Raw genomic sequence first — 17566 nt, forward strand, 5'->3', positions numbered from 1 at the left:
CTTGACTTGTCCACAGCTGTTGACATCTTGGCAGGTCCTCAGCTGTGGTCCCCATATGATATTTTCCGTTTTTAATAACGGGCTGCTTACAAGGTTGAACCAGATGGTCTTTCCATGCCTCTATTCTCTTTACTCTAAGGCTGCGTTCACGTCACACCTTGAAATCACGGGGTCATTCCATTAAAATAGCAACATACACACTCATTGATGCTAAACACGTTCTAGATCTTTTTAAAGGGAATGTCCCAAAGTTTCAGGATCTTGCCCCCGTGTGGAATGGGTTTTAACAGGAAGGAGAGGATACATTAATTAAATTTATCTCTCCAGATACCCACAAATGTGAGCCGAACAGAGCTTTAAAATCCCCAAAAGCTTAGGAGTTAGGCTGCGAAACCTTGTTTGGAGCAAGTCCACTTCAGAAAGACCACTTCAGAAAGAATCAGGCAGCAAGCTAAGAAGTTTAAAAATAAGCCTTATTTTATTATCATGCATTGATTCACAGCAACAGTAAGCAGTAAAAACTATGCAGGCAAAATACTTTCTGGATTTGCAGGGTACACCCCTAAACCTGGAGATTAATAAATGGTAGGGGTTTGAGGATTTGAAGTACTGAAGGGAAGATTGGAGGCCAGTGGGAAAGTGCAGGCTCCAATTTCTTTCTAAGCCAGGGCCTCACCTGGGATAGAGAGAGGAACATGCCAAAAGGGGCTGATGGCCCATCGGAGAGCCAGGGAGAGATTCCTTGGACTCCAGGGCTGCCCTGCTGTGGAGAACAAGCCCCTCTTGACAAGACCCTGCTGTCGGATGCGGATTCCCTCCATGCAGACAGAAAGTGGCAATAGGAGAATAAAGCATATTTCTGGAGCTCCGACTGTCTCTGTGTCTCCGGTCTCCCAAGGACCATGGACCCTGGGTGAGTGCCTGGACCCCCTGGCGTTGGTTATGTAAATGTCAGTTTTGGTACAAAAGTTGGGGGTGATGAACTGACATTTACATAACCAATGGCAGGCACATGCAGAAGAGGTATGTCTGCATCCAAGACGGGTCCAAGAGAGAGGGGAACACAAAGTGCAATACAGTGGTACCTCGGGTTATGTACTTAATTCGTTCCGGTGGTCCGTACTTAACCTGAAACTGTTCTTAACCTGAAGCACCACTTTAGCTAATGGGGCCTCCTGCTGCTGCCGCGCCACTGGAGCACAATTTCTGTTCTCAACCTGAAGCAAAGTTCTTAACCTGAAGCACTATTTCTGGGTTAGCAGAGTATGTAAGCTGAAGTGTATGTAACCTGAAGCGTATGTAACCCGAGGTACCACTGCATACTCCTTTCTCTCCAGGAGAGCGGACCTCACACAGAGCCCTCTCTGCCAATTGCATTTCTAAGGTCCAAGCCCTTGCCTGTCCGCAATGCAGCTCTGCGGACTTAGCCCCTTTTCAAGCTGCAGGAGCCCCAAATGGATTGTGTGTACACACCTTTGGTTTTAAGGGAAAGGCGTCTGGCGGGCTTCATCTTGCACAGGGCAGGAGCGTAGCGAGATTTATTTTGCGTTATTTCTTTGCACCATCGCTGCATGTGCCCCTTGAGAATGGGTTCCTGCCCCGAGGGGCTTACAATCTTTAATTTGACACGGAGGGAACAGAGGAAGGTGGAGGTCCAGGGTGTATCCTGAGTCCTGCTGCGAGACATAAGCCAGGATCTCTGAGTTTAGACTTTGGGATTTCTGGACATTTCCTATCTGTTATCTTCTTCCTCTGCTTTTATTTTCCTTTCTGTCTCCTAGCTCTGAAGATAGGTAGGCCGCAGAGGCTCCTGTGGCTCTGTGAAATGAAAGAAGGGGAGGACGCCACGTGTAAAAATGGTATTTTGGAAGTTGTGGAATCCATTCCCCTCATGTGCCAGGAGGTTGTGGCGCCAACCTGAGCGAATCAGGGCTGGGGTGGGGGGAGCAGGCCAGTCTCGCCCCAGCCCCTCGCCCCCCTCCTTTTGAGCCAGGGGTCAGGCCGTGGTGTGCCCAGGCAGGAGCAGCGAGCGTCAGCAGCCAGTGGTGATGTGGGCATGGCCAGCAGGGCAGGGGTGCTTGTTCTGCTGCCCCACACTTTCCAGGGAAAGGTCTGCACTTTCTGTGTCTGAGTGCTGTGCCCCCCCCCCCTTCCTCAGGAAAACCTGCTCTTTAACCCTGAATCAGAACAAATGGCAATTCTGCTTTCCACAGATTGTTGTTTGATCCAATTCAGCAGTAAAGAGAGGATTTTCATGGTGAAAGCAGCAGGACCAGCCCCCAAAGCACTTGGACCTGTGCCTAGAAATGCAGAGCAAAGTTTAAGTGTGGATGAGCCCCAAGACTACTGTCTACTCACTTCAATAAATCCCGTTGAATTCTCCCAGGTAGGTGGGATTAGGATTACAACCTAAACTGGGATCCAGTCCTACAGCTCCAATCCTATGCTCACTGATCTTGGAGTAAGCTCTACTGAAATCTGTGGGACTTAATTTTGTGCAGGTAAGTATATGAGTGCCCTGTAAGTTACGGTACTTTTGTGTCTATATGCATAGGATTGCCCTGTAAACATTGCCTTGTTTGGTTTTCAGGCTTACAGGAAGCTGCTCAGAGAACCTTCATTTTTTGGGTGGTTTGTAAATATTGTAGATCAATCAATCAATCAATCTATCAATCAATCAATATTAAACATCAAATATCATAAGAAAAATGCTGTTACATGTCAGCTGTCGAATACGGGTGACACTTTCCCTAACGTTTGACAGACCACTTAGTATCTAACAATATTTGACAGGTAAGGAGAAATGATCATTAGTACTTGACAGTCGTCAGCTCCTTAGGAGATTTCACACGTGAAGCCTGCCAGAATTAAAGGAGTCACGAAATGCCAACCAATTCAGAGCTTTTGTAGCTGGCCACCAGGTGGCTCTCAGCCCCTGCTCTGCACCTCCGTTACAGCACTGAGAGTTGTTATTTTGCCACAGCCTGACATCGGGAGTCCTGGCAACCGCAGTCTTTGCAGCTCCCCCTGCAAGTTCCCTTGGCTCCCAGGCATATTTTAAGCATATCATCCCCTGGGACCTTGTGAAGGAACTGAACCTCCATATTTGGGGGGTGTGCCTTGCCTTCTTTCTGTTACACCTACAAGACAGTTTACTTCACTGGAGTTGGAAAAGGTCACTGCCACCCTTGCAGTAGGGAACCCCACCAAATTCCAAACTCTGCAAAAGCTTCCAGGTTTTCCCTTCTTCGGCACCCCCCCCCCATTGCTGAGGGGCACCCTGAGGTCCTGGCATGGGCCCCTCAGTCCTTTAGAGGAGCAAGACTTAGAATCATAGAATCATAGAATCATAGAGTTGGAAGAGACCACAAGGGCCATCGAGTCCAACCCCCTGCCAAGCAGGAAACACCACCAGAGCACTCCTGACATATGGTTGTCAAGCCTCTGCTTAAAGACCTCCAAAGAAGGAGACTCCACCACACTCCTTGGCAGCAAATTCCACTGTCGAACAGCTCTTACTGTCAGGAAGTTCTTCCTAATGTTTAGGTGGAATCTTCTTTCTTGTAGTTTGGAACCATTGCTCCGTGTCCGCTTCTCTGGAGCAGCAGAAAACAACCTTTCTCCCTCCTCTATGTGACATCCTTTTATATATTTGAACATGGCTATCATATCACCCCTTAACCTCCTCTTCTCCAGGCTAAACATGCCCAGCTCCCTTAGCCGTTCCTCATAAGGCATCGTTTCCAGGCCTTTGACCATTTTGGTTGCCCTCCTCTGGACACGTTCCAGTTTGTCAGTGTCTTTCTTGAACTGTGGTGCCCAGAACTGGACACAGTACTCCAGGTGAGGTCTGACCAGAGCAGAATACAGTGGCACTATTACTTCCCTTGATCTAGATGCTATACTCCTATTGATGCAGCCCAGAATTGCATTGGCTTTTTTAGCTGCCGCGTCACACTTTTAGCTGCCGCGTCACACTTGAGTTCAAAGTTTTGCATTTGAAATGTGGATCTGCTTCTTTGCTTTAAATGTCTCATTCAAAGGTTAGGATGGCCAGATGGAATCGTTCACCCAGCGTGGTCCAGGACAAGACCATGCGGAGGATGGAGAACGGCAATTGTCTGTTCCTTTCTGGTTTATGTCACAGCAAAAGGATAGCAAGATAGGGAACGTACATTTTCCTCAAGTTGACTTTGCTCAAGTATTCTGCCATGCTAATCCAGATGGAATAATTTTGGAGGAATGGATAGAACAGGCACAACTGCCTCCCCCCCCCCATGTGAAATCAAGAAGAAAAATTCTTAGTGGCAACATCTTATTTCCATAATCTGGCAGCACATTGGCATACCTGCCTCACGTGAGCATTGGGGGAAGGCACTAGTAATGAGTAAGTTAGTGGAGAACTCCCTCCGTGTCATCAATCATTTCTTTTCTTGCTTTCATTCCATGCCTGAAGCAGTGTCCAGGCTAGCGGATGATGTGTGGGTGGAAGTCCCCAGCTAAAAAAATAAAGATATGTGAAAATGACACACATTTCCTTAACATCACATCACACTTTCCACTCCCAAACATTTATCACTTGGGTATTATCAGTGGGTTAATAATGTATTTTCTTACATTTCTTACTCATTTTTAGTATCATCATGGTCATGTTTCGTGAGCAGGGTGTGCCATTTTAGCAAGCAAAACTTAATTTTTGCAAATTTCTTCAGCGAGGGGTCTTAAAAAGATGTTTATGGATGTGAGGAATTCAAACATGCTGTTATTTTTGTGACAACATTTAGCTTAGTAAGCCTATGTCTGATGAAGAAGCACATGAATTACTTTCATAAAACCAAATATTTTAAATTTTATCTTCTGAAAATGTTAGGAAATACTAAATAATAATATTGATATTTATATATAATATAACCACAAGTACTTGACAATCAATTTTTCATTTCTGTGCAATTTTACACACATTTTACTTACCAAGAAAAACTGAATTATATTAATTTAACCAAAATATCTTTTGAATTCCCAAGTCATGTTACGACTTTTTAGCACCCCTCATTTTTTGAATTGGAAAGTTGAAAAATTCAGCATGCCCTATGACTTGGTGTGATTTGAAAATGTTGTGTAACCAGTGCCCCCCTCAACCCAATCCAAATAAAGTGTGTGGAACTGAATACGACCTCAAGTTAGCCATTATATACTTCTCCTGTTGGTTTCAGTGGGACTGAAGTGGAGCTGAACGCTTTTCCTGGGTTGGGGCCAGACTCATTTTGGGGGAGTGTTTGTCCGTTGGTTTGTTTGATAACTGCTGGTGTTCCTTGACTGCTCACTTGGTGCTTTCCAGCCCCCGTCAGTTTCTAGCATGCCTAGTAGTGGCAGGAGATGAACGGTCTCATTGCCCTTGCTGACATGCTGCTTCTTGTCCAGCGCTCTTGAGGAGGATCAGGCCACAAAGGGAACCTTCGAACTGGCCCTGTGCTGTCTTCCAAACCACTTGCCCTGGGTCTGGCCCTCGTGACCAGCTGGCGCTCATGTCCCAGGACTAAGCCTCGTGACCCTGGGCAGCGAACTCCCAAGAACAGTTCGGATTGGGTATGAAGCCACATGGAAGAAAGATTAAGGAGTCTTTGGAATGTGCAGCAGGCTGCTCAGGTTTCTGCCGGGAAAATTGGGCCAACTTGGCTAAAGGCTGTCGGTATGTTTTCACCCGCCAAACATGCCTGCAAGCCTTTGGCTTCAGGTGTACAATGAGCCACACCTTATTACCATGGCTACACAGGAAAAAGTGAAATTATAGTCTCTTTTGATCTACTAGAGCATTGTTTCCCGGGGGGGGGGGCATATCGTCCCCTGGGGGACCCAGGATAGTTCAAGAGGGCAGCAGGTGAAAAATGTGTAAACGGGGGGTCACAGCACAAGGCTAGGGGGGCATAGAGGGAAGTGAGAAGGGGGGATTTCTTTTTTAAATAAATCCTGAATAGCTGGCTCTCCACTTGGCCAATCCCAAGTGGATAAGGGGTCAGCCCACCAGGGCCTAGTGCTCCTTTTTGCCACATGCATTTTCTTGGAGCAGTCCTGATTTCTTTCCAGCAGGAGACGGTGATCGCTGAGACTCCCCTTTTGACCAGTAGAGCCTGCAATCCCGAACCCCCAGGTCAGGTAAGGGCAGTGATGGGGTGGCAATAGGTAGGGCTGGGCGAGCCGGAGCTGCTTGTTGCTGCCGCCAGTGCTGGGCCTGGGGGCAGCCTGGGCCTGACTCTGCAGGGTGCAATCCACCCCAGCGCCTAGTGGATCAGGGCCTTTGGATATTGTCTGCAGCATCAGCCCAGCTCTGCAAGGCATGGGGTGAAATCCACTCCAGCGCCTAGCCAAGTGGGGTCGTCTGGTTAGGGGACAGGCTTTTGTTGGGGGGGACAGAACCTCAGATTTGTGCTGCCCAGGAGGACTCCCCTGTGTGAGTGCCTGAGGGCCCTGCTGCTTCCTGCCACTCACCATCTGGCCTGGGGCGGGGCCTGAAGCCTCAAAAGGACTGCTCCTGCCACTTACTATCTGGCCCAGCGTGGGGCCTCACAAGGACGGTTGTTGCCACTGATGCTGCTACTGCCCAGGAGGACCCGGAGGGGTGCAGAGTTCTTTTTTTTTTTTTTAATAATATTTATTAGAAGTTTCCAATTACAAAAGAAATAAAAAGAACAAAACATCCCAATTTAAAATCTTATTTTCAGTAACATCTTTCCAGGACTTCCCCTCCCCTCCCCTCCCCCTCTTGTATTCCAATTTTTACAAATAAATTCAGCAAATTCTTATCCCAGATTTTGAACTTATTATCATTAGCCCAGTTTTAAAAATATTTTCCCATCCCCTAAAATCGACCTGTTCCCTTCCGCGCGTTCCCTCCTTTAATATACAATACAGATTAAAATAATCAAATATAATTAATTAAAATAAAATTGTAAAATATAATTAAGATAATCAAATATAATTTTACGCCCTTTGGATTCCAAATTTCCCTCCCCCCTTTCCCGGTTGCGTTCCCAATGTTCATCAACGTCTGATGTCTTCCTGGAGCTCCCACATCTATCTAGGCCATAGTCCTTTACCAGTCATCTTTAATTTCGAATGTCCAATCTTGGAAGGAGTCTATCTCAAAAAGGCCCATTTCTTCCATCCAGATTTTTATATTTAGGAGTAAAAACTCCAATTTTATTTCTTAGACTTTTCAAATCTGGATGTCCCAAATGTTCCCACTTCCAACTTTATCCAATTCTTGTTGTTCTTATTGTTCTTGTTAATCCCTCTCCTCCTTTTTTTTTTTTTCCCCTGCTCTCCTGCACAAATGTTCTAATTCCAAAAGCTTCTAATTCCTCTGCAGAGGCTCTGTTATTCAGGAACAAAACATTATGCCAAGTCCCTTCCATTCTTCAATAGATAAATCTATTGTCTCCTTTAGTGTGTAGACCTCTGTAGACAAAATAGTGTTCCATTCCTGCAGTTTCCCAGGAGATAAAAAGTTCTATTCAAGTTCCAAGCCAACAATACTTGTAATATCCCTCAGCTCCTCTAGGTGGATTGCAATAACTCAGTTCCCTTCCAGATCACGCCCACCAGTCAAAATAACTTGTTATTCCTTGTTTTAAGCAATTTGTATCCAATTTATAACAAATGTAACTGGCAAAGTCCTCGTAACAAAGTTCTCATTTTTGTTCTTCCGCTTTGACAGCTCTTTGACAGCTGTCAAAACCTCTCTTTCTCTTCTCCCGGCGCTCTCACAAATCGCTCCCAGGAATCCGGGGGGGGGGGGTTGCTTTTTAATTCAATTCCACTTTTCTCCTCCAGCTCAGTCTTATAATTTTCCATCGCGAAGTTAGTAACATTGTCAAAATAGGGCTGCGCTCGATCTTAGTTGTCAAATCCTTTACTTTAACTCCTCTACGACGGGGGGGGGGCTGACTTCCTTTTTGCACCTCCCCCGCTCGCTCCGAATTTTTTTTAAAAATTTATCCCCCTTTTTAGTCCAGGTTCCAATTACTCACGGGTTATTCTTTTAAGTCCAAATTTTCAATAGAAGAAGTCAGCGCTCTCCGTCGAATGGCATGCGGCTTCGCTCGGCAGGGGAAGCGGAGGACTCAAAGCACCACCCCCCCGTCACCTGTTCCGCAGCCTTTCAAAAGGCTCCTTCGCGGGTCGGGGGGGCACAAAAGGTGCCAGCCGAGTCACCATGTCCATGGGTTTCAGCGCCCATGGTTTTTGAGGGTCCCCGCGTCGCCGGCGCGGTAGGACCCAGCCCCTGCCGAGCAGGCTCCCTCCGGAGCTCGGAGGGAGTCCGCCATTCGGCGATGGCGCCAACCCGGAAGTCCGGGTGCAGAGTTCTTTTTAACATGTTTAAAAAATTTCCTTTCCCTTTAGATTTTTTATATATTGGGGTGGGATGGATGTTTGGGTGGGCTTGGGAATTTGTTAGATTTTGATGAATTTGTAATTTTTGCAGTTTTTATTTGTATTGTTTTATCGTTTTCTGGGTTGTTTTTGTTTTTTGTTTTTATTGTTTTAAGGTTTTATTGTTTTAGGTTGCGAAAGGATAACATTAATTGCCATCAATGGAGGCTACTATGAGGCTTGGGATTGCTACCGTGGAGGGGCAAGGGAGGTATGGCGGTGGGGGCAGATGTTATAGGCGAAGGGGATCGAGATACGAATATGCTCATACCCCTTCCAATCTGCACCTTATCCCAAGGGACGAGGGTAGGGTGAGCAAGGATTACTCACCTCCGTCACTGGTGCTGTGCAATGCCAGGTCTATAGGCAACAAAACCGCCACCCTGCGAGATTTCTTTACCTCGCAGGGTGTCGACCTGGCTTGTGTGACAGAGACCTGGGTGCGCGAAGGGGCAACAGTTACCTTATGAGAGATGGCGCCCCCGGGCTTCTCCGTCCTCCACCAGTCGCGGACTGTGGACCGGGGGGGAGGGGTGGCATTATTAATCCGGGAAGATTGTTCTTTCAGGGCTCTACCATCGCCATTGATCCCCGACATTGAATGTGTTGGCCTAGTGTGGGGCTCTGAGGAGAGCTTGGCTGTCTGGCTGGTGTACCGGCCACCTAGCGCACCAGCAGCCACCCTGTCAGGCCTGCTGGAGGCGGTGGCCGGCTGGGCCTTGGAGTTCCCTAACCTACTGGTATTGGGGGACTTCAACATCCATGCTGATGCCACCCCCTCCTCACAGGCTCTGGACCTGGTGTCTTCCATGGCGACACTAGGGCTCTCCCAGTTTGTTTTGGGGCCCACACATCAAGCAGGCCACACGCTAGATTTGATCTTTGGCGTAGGTATAGATGTGATCATGTCTCCTTCGATGAAGGTGCCATGGTCTGATCACTACGCTCTGAAAGCCAGGATTGACTTTCCACCCCCACCCTGCTTAGGTGGCGAGCCGATTTGGGCTCGCCCGCAGAGGCTGATGGACCCTGATAGATTCCGCCAAGGCTTGCAGGACCTTGCTCCCCCTGGCGACTCATTGACTGAGCTTGTTGAGGGCTGGAATATCCTAAGCGCCCTCTGCGACCCCGCAGAAACCGGGCTCCCTGGTTTACCGAGGAGCTCCGGAAAATGAAGCGGGACCTCAGACGGCTAGAGCGAGTATGGCGGGGTGCCCGCGACGGAGCCTCAAGAACATCTTATAGGGCTTTTATGAAAACCTACGAGATGGCGGTGAAGGCTGCTAAGAGGTCTTACTTCTCGGCCTCCATTGCATCTGCTAGCTCTCACCCGGCGCAATTATTTAGTATAATCAGGTCTTTAACATCCCTTGAGGGACAGCCAAATTTAAGCAACAATTTGACACACAGCTGTGAGGCATTTGCGAGCTTTTTTGCGGAGAAGGTCTTGTTGCTCCGCCATGACCTCCCTGCCAATTTGGATACAATAAAGGAACTGGAGGCCCCTCGACTGTCCTCGGGTCCAGTATTGGACCACTTCGACCGGATATCCCCAGCCGATGTGGACAGACTCCTCCGAGCTGGAAAGCCCACCACCTGTCCTCTCGACCCGTGCCCGTCTTGGCTGATTAGAGCGTGTCCAGACAAGGTGCGGGCCCCCCTGGGGGATATCATCAATTTGTCCCTTGGCACGGGGACATTCCCAGGGGAACTGAAAGAGGCAGTGGTGCGTCCGCTCTTAAAGAAAACATCATTAGATCCTTTAGACCTATCCAATTACCGCTCGGTTTCGAATCTTCCGTTCCTGGGTAAGGTGATTGAGAGAGCGGTTGCTGAACAGCTTGGTGGGTTTCTGGATGAAGCATCGGCTCTGGATCCATTCCAGTCCGGCTTCCGCGCTGGTCATGGGACCGAGACGGCTCTGGTTGCTCTAACAGATGATCTTCGTAGACAGCTGGATCGAGGCAGGTTGGGGCTGCTGATTCTTCTAGATCTGTCAGCAGCTTTCGACATGATCGATCACGAACTTCTGGACCACCACCTTGCCGACGTGGGGATCCAGGGCACAGTCCTTCAATGGCTGCGCTCGTTTCTCTCTGGTCGGGGACAGAGGGTGGCCACTCCTTGGTGTGTGGAGTGCCTCAGGGTGCGATACTCTCCCCGATGCTTTTTAACATCTTTATGCGCCCCCTCGCCCAGCTTGTCCGGAGTTTTGGGCTGGGTTGCCATCAGTATGCCGATGACACCCAACTCTATCTGTTGATGGATGGCCATCCTGACTCGGCCCCAGACACACTGACCAGATGTTTGGAAGCTGTGGCTAGATGGTTACGTGGGAGCCGGTTGAAGTTAAATCCTTCGAAGACAGAGGTCCTGTGGCTGGGACGGGACGATATGGGATTGGGGGGGCAACTCCCATCTCTTGCGGGGGCGCAATTAGTGCCAGCACCGTCCGTTAAGAGTTTGGGTGTAATCTTCGACACCTCCCTTTCCATGGAGGCGCAGATTGCAGCTATAACAAAGGCGGCATTTTTCCATCTCCGCCAAGCTAAGCAGTTGGCTCCTTACCTCTCTCGCCCTGACCTAGCCACTGTGATCCACGTGACGGTCACCTCCAGACTGGATTATTGTAACTCGCTCTACGTGGGGCTGCCCTTGAGACTGACCCAGAAACTCCAGCGGGTGCAGAATGCCGCGGTGAGACTCCTTACAGGGTCCTCGCTGCGAGATCACATTCACCCGGTGCTATACCAGCTGCACTGGCTCCCAGTGGAGTACAGGATCAGGTTTAAGGTGCTGGTTTTAACCTTCAAAGCCCTATACGGCCTAGGACCCTCGTACCTACTGGACCGCCTCTCCTGGTATGCCCCACAGAAAAACTTACGGTCTTCAAATAAAAACATCTTGAAGGTCCCAGGCCACAGAGAAGTTAGGCTGGCCTCAACTAGAGTCAGGGCTTTTTCGGCTGTGGCTCCGATCTGGTGGAACACTCTGTCACAAGAGACTAGGGCCCTGCGGGACTTGTCATCTTTCTGCAGGGCCTGCAAGACAGAGGTGTTCCGCCAGGCCTTTGGCCAGGGCACAGCCTGACTCCCTCCCTTGGCAATCTTCGCGGAGCTCTGGCCCAATGGTTGCCAGTGGCTTGATTTGAATTAATTTTATAATGAATGATTTTAGAGTGTTGTTTGTGCTGTACTTTTGTACTGTTTTATTGTTGTTAGCTGCCCTGAGCCCGGCTTCGGCTGGGGAGGGCGGGATATAAATAAAATTTATTATTATTATTATTATTGATTTGTATTGATTTATACTTATTGGAGGAGCAGCTGCCCACCTTGGCCACACCCATTGGGGTGGCCACAGGAAGGAAACACGGTTGGAAGGGGCCATGGTCAGAAAAAGGGTTGGGAAACACTGTCCTAGAGGTCTGAATTCATCCTGGGAGTATTTGTAATGGGTTGGATCCAACGTCGCCATCTTCTGCTGGTGCAATGGAGCATCCCCTCCCTATCTTCTCTTTGTGTGCCCCTCCTCAATCTGCTCCAGAGGCCAGGGAAATGCTCAGAAGAGATTTGGGAGGGGTCACAGGGAGAGGAGAGGGAGGTGACTTCATTTGATGTAGGGGAGTCTGGCAAGGACAAGATGGGGTGGCCTGGAGAGGGTCCTTTCAGCCCTGTGCCTGAGGCCCCCACTCCTGAATTAAAGATTCTCCGGTCACTGTAGAGCTGGAAAAGCTCTCCTGGGAATGTTTGTTAGCCCTGCCAGTTTGGGACCGGAGTGGGTGAATGGTGCCTGGCTGAGTATCAGCCAGTTCCTTCTATTTAGGAAGGGAGGTCTGGATTAGCTGTGAGTGTGACACATTCCTTCAGATGATGCCAGGGTGGAGGGCAGACAACAGTGGACTCTCACAACTTCCTGAGCATGGAATTAATAGCCCTATAATTCAAGAGGCAAAGGTTTGGGCTTCGGTGAGACAAAGACTGACACTAAGCTGGCGATGCATGAATTATCTTGGAAAAGAGGGTAGCCAACTTGGCAAGCTTGACCTGATGGGATGCAGAAACCTCACATTGTCGTCCTGGTCTGTGGGCCAAGGAATGATGAAAAGCCAGAGCCTGGTGACAGCAGAGCAGAGTTGTCTGACCAATGCAAAGCTTTAGGCTGAATGGACTGTAGATGAATCTGAATGCAGCAGCTCGCAGTTTGGGCAGCCAAATGCACATTTCCTTGACCGTATTTGACTGGCTGTTCTCTTCCACCCAAACACGCTCTTGCCTCATAATGTTGACTAATAACTAAATGACACCCCCTCACCAAAATATGGCTTTATCTGTCTCTCCAGTTATCTCCCCCCTTAAATATTTTCCCGTTCCTTGAAAATGCAGTGAACAGATGGCATCATCTTCTTGCTGACTGCCAGCAATCTCCATGTTGGATTTGCCCCAACCTGGCTCCAGCCTTCTCTTTTCTCATTCCGATGCCTTCAGAGACATTTTCCTGGACAGATCTTGAGATAATTTCTCATTTCATCTGACCTATATTCAGTCCTTGATAAAGACAAGGTGAGAGGGGAGTTTCTGCTCCTAGGTCATTTTCTTCCCCTTTGCTCCTCGTATAGCAGAAGGAGAAATGGGTGTGAGAATGAGGAAGCAAGAATTAGATGTCCCCTGGGCACATACGTAAAGTTAAAGGTAAAGGGACCCCTGACCATTAGGTCCAGTCGTGGCCGACTCTGGGGTTGCGGCGCTCATTCACTTTATTGGCCGAGGGAGCCGGCGTACAGCTTCCGGGTCATGTGGCCAGCATGACTAAGCCGCTTCTGGCGAACCAGAGCAGCGCACAGAAACGCTGTTTACCTTCCCGCGGGAGCAGGACCTATTTATCTACTTGCACTTTGACGTGCTTTTGAACTGCTAGGTTGGCAGGAGCAGGGACCAAGCAACGGGAGCTCATCCCATTGCAGGGATTCGAACCGCCAACCTTCTGATTGGCAAGTCCTAGGCTCTGTGATTTAACCCACAGCGCCATCCACGTCCCTCATCTATTACATTACCTTTCTATAAAACAGAAGATATAGTAGATGTTCTCACAAGAGTGGTTGGCATTCCCTACTTCTCTGTCATGGCAGCAGAATAATCCCACTTGCCCCATTTCAGTTTTTTAAAGAAATTACACATGTAAACAGTTGGAATGCAAACTGCCATACATGGGCCGGCCCTAAAGTATTTTTTGCTTCCATAAATCATGAATATAAATTCTTCTTTTTTGTCAATAAAGCTGCCTTTCTAACTAGGACATGCAAATGCTATTTATAAAGAATCCCATCTCCTCTGTAAATGCTGTGGGAAGAGATCTGACATAGCTGGCAGTAATAAGTGCTTTGGAGCCAAACACAGCTAAATATTGAAAAATAATTTGTTTCCTGAATTTTTTCAGTCTTTAAAAAATGGTTTGGGCTGCAGTTTTCAGACTATACTGACAATCTCAAGAACAGACTCTGAAAGGCAAAATAACTGATATAGGTTAACATTACTCTGAAGGTCAGTTATACAGTATATATCTAATATATAAATACAATATAATAATCATGCTGGAATGCTACCACTTAATTAAATATACATTATAATTACTGTAAGTATAAAATCTAAATAACAATGTAATGAATGAATAATGAATAATGAATTGCAAAATAAAGTTGGACAGAATTCTTCAATGCTCTCGGTGCACCTCTTATGCTAAACTCAGTCATCTTGATGATTTGATAAAACAGCAACTTGGTAATTATGTCTTTGAGAAATCCCATATCTAGGGAAGTCAATTGTCAACGGAAGTACTCAACTTTATTCTGAGTATCTAAATTTGTTGATCTGCAGCCAAATATTTGACTAGCTGATTCAAATCCTATGTAAACTTCAGCCTATCCTTATTTCTTCTAAGGTACAGAGCCCCCTTGCTTGCTGAGCTCTTTCCTTCAAAAAGCACACAATCATTCCCAAACATCAGAGTTTGGGGTCACCTTAAAGATTAAGGAATTCATTAGGGCAAAAGGTTTCTTGGAGTATGGTCCACTTCATCAGAGGTATGAAGTGTTAATTTAAATGATAGACAGATAGACATGGTGGTGCTGGGGTTCTAAACACACGCCATCTGAATAGGGGGCTTCATTGGCAATTCAGGTTGACCTGATCTGAGGATCCAGATCTCAATCAAGGGTGGGTGGGTGAAACCCACATCTTCAGAAATCCCATTGGGAATGGGAAACCCAAATGGCATTCATGGAATTTAGTCCCTACAAACCTGCTTCCCCAAAATATTGAACTTTTTGTTACAGGAAACTGTACTCTAAAATGTGGGATATCACTTGCTTTGATGCAACGCCATCTAACCTGCCAGCAAACAAATGAGAATGACTGCTCATTAAATAGCAGTCTAATCTCCCTGCAAACAAATCAGGATGAATGCTTAATAAACAGATCAGCAGGAAGAGCCCTAAGTCCAGCATGCTAAATTAATGGACTGGCTGGATGCAGAGGAGTAGTGGAAGGGCACCAACTGGGGAATCCCCAAGGGAACCCCCAGGGACTGGTGCTGGAAAGACAATGAGTGGTTACAGGGAGAAGACTGGGAAGAGGAGGAGTTGGAAGCAGAAGAGGTCACTAGGTTTAGAGAGCAGGAAGAAGCTGTGGCAGAGAGCAGTTCAGATTCCAAGGCTGAAGCAGAAGCTGGAGAGGACTGGGGCCAAGAGGTAGCCATGAGGCAGGCTGCTGAAGAAGCCATGGGGGTTCCCCCTCCCATTGTGACCAGCTCCCCACCCCCCACCCCGGTTTCCCAGAACCGGCAGAGGTGTGAAGAGGGTGGAAGATCAGCGTGGAAGAGGGTAAAGATCAGGCGAAGAAGTCTCAGATTGCTTGGGAAGGACCTGGGAGAGGAGGAAATTTAGCTAGCTGTGTGAAAGCGTGGACCTTTAGTCCCCACAGCTGTCTCATGGGGGCAAGTTCTACCAGGAAGAGATGCTGCGCTAACTAGGCCTGGGCTGTTCTGGTTTTTTTTGCAAAAAACATTAACTTCACTGGCACCTTGTGAGTGATGCTGACCTGCGCCCGCCTCCCGCCTTGAGACACTGCTGTGTAGTTCTTTGTAGTATCCCGGAAGCTGAACAAGCCCTCTACCTGCAGTATATGGAGGGAGGAACTTCAGGAACTGGGGTAAAGAAAAAGGACCACTTTCCCCTGCCCACTCTCTGGAAATCTACCCCTTGCATATCAACGCGGTTGTCAGATTTAGGGCTGACAAAAGAGCTATTCTTGAAACTGCCTTCCTCCCTCTGCAAACCTTGAACAGTGCTGCAAAACTCCAGGTCTCCAGGCTTGATGGAACCTTGAGCAGGAATTTTGCACTCTTTTGCTACAAGTGGTCAGTTTTCCTTTCTAGTATAAGCAGTGTTTGAAGCCAGGTGGGATGCCACCCACTTCCTTTTGTGTGGCCCTTCTCCTCCCGTTTCTTTTCAATGGATGTAAAACCATCCTGGGATGCTGCCAGAGAGGTTTAGCAAAATGCCACTTAAACTCTTTGTAAAGCTGGGAGAGGCAGGGACCTGCTAAGGCAGCTCTTTCTCCGACTGCTGAAGTGAGAAGCCCCAAGCTCTGCTGGAGGAAGAGAACGATGTCCATTAAGTACCTGCCTGTTGATGCCGCCTCTCCCAGTCTGGCCTGGGGAATGCTAGAAGACAAGGTCCTGTCTGGGAATTTTTTTAAAAGGAAAGAAAAGCATGCCATGCCTAATAATAGGACACATTCTTTTAATGGCAGTGATTGGTGATACTTGACAATTATTATTTCAAAGGGTGAATGTACTAGTTTGTGTTTGCTAGCAAGCTTTACTTACATTGTTTACTCTTGAATGGACCACAGACAAGTAGATCTTGCCTAATTTGAAAAGGAACTAATTTAAAATGGATAAAATAAAAATAAGAGGTCCAATGAGGACTGGGCTGTGTGGGTGCATACCTGAGCTATCACCATTGCTAAGACTCCATCAGTGAACCCTGACTGGCTGTGCAGATACACAGTCTTGAAGGATCCTCCATTGCCTGCCCATTGTTCTGGGAGCTGATACATATATATCTTATTGAGAGTAAATGGATGTGTGTGTCTTATTTTAATGCATAAACAAAACTGTCCTGAGTATTGAAAGTTTGGGGAACGAAGGCTGTTTGGACTAGTCCTGTCTGCTGGAGGGGAGTCCCCAGAGTGATGTAACTGAAATGGGGCAAGTGGGATTATTCTGCTGCCATGACAGAGAAGTAGGGAATGCCAACCACTCTTGTGAGAACAGCTACTATATCTTCTGTTTTATAGAAAGGTAATGTAATAGATGAGGAACGCGGGTGGCGCTGTGGGTTAAACCACAGAGCCTAGGACTTGCCGATCAGAAGGTCGGTGGTTCAAATCCCCGCGACAGGGTGAGCTCCCGTTGATCGGTCCCTGCTCCTGCCAACCTAGCAGTTCAAAAGCACGTCAAAGTGCAAGTAGATAAATAGGTACCACTCCGGCGGGAAGGTAAACAGCGTTTCTGTGCACTGCTCTGGTTCGCCAGAAGTGGCTTAGTCATGCTGGCCACATGACCTGGAAGCTGTATGCCAGCTCCCTCGGCCAATAAAGTGAGATGAGCGCCGCAACCCCAGAGTCGTCCGCGACTGGACCCAATGGTCAGGGGACCCTTTACCTTTAACTTTACGTATGTGCCCAGGGGACATCTGATTCTTGCTTCCTCATTCTCACACCCCCTTTTAAAGAGGTTCTCCTGGTTCTTCCAAGGGAATGGGATTGAGATTTGTTTGGTAGTAGTGAATTCTTTTCAGTCTTCAGTGCTGGTTTTGGCTTTGATTGGGTGCCAAGTATTTGCTAAAGCCGAAGGAAAATTGGACTAGAGGGGATGGAAAAAAGAATCTGAGGTTCTCAAGCAAGGGAAGTTTATAAGAATAGCTTAGCTTCTAAAAAGGAATAAATCTTCTGAACTTTCCAAACCAGAATCACTTTGTTTCTTAGGTCAATTACATTTCTTCTTGTGTGACCCATGGTCCAATTTCTGAATATAGTTTTGTTTAGGGGGAAGTGGGGCAGATTGATGCAGAAAAATT

At 47.6% G+C, this 17566-nt stretch overlaps 1 protein-coding gene across 1 annotated transcript in view; it reads left to right on the plus strand.

Moving 5' to 3' along the window:
• The window catches only part of FAM107B (family with sequence similarity 107 member B), a 113413-nt gene that overhangs the window by 204 nt on the left and 95643 nt on the right, over window positions 1-17566 (plus strand). The window lies entirely within an intron of this gene.

Source organism: Podarcis erhardii, assembly GCF_964252035.2.
Source record: "Podarcis erhardii genome assembly, chromosome: 10".
Taxonomy (NCBI): domain Eukaryota; kingdom Metazoa; phylum Chordata; class Lepidosauria; order Squamata; family Lacertidae; genus Podarcis; species Podarcis erhardii.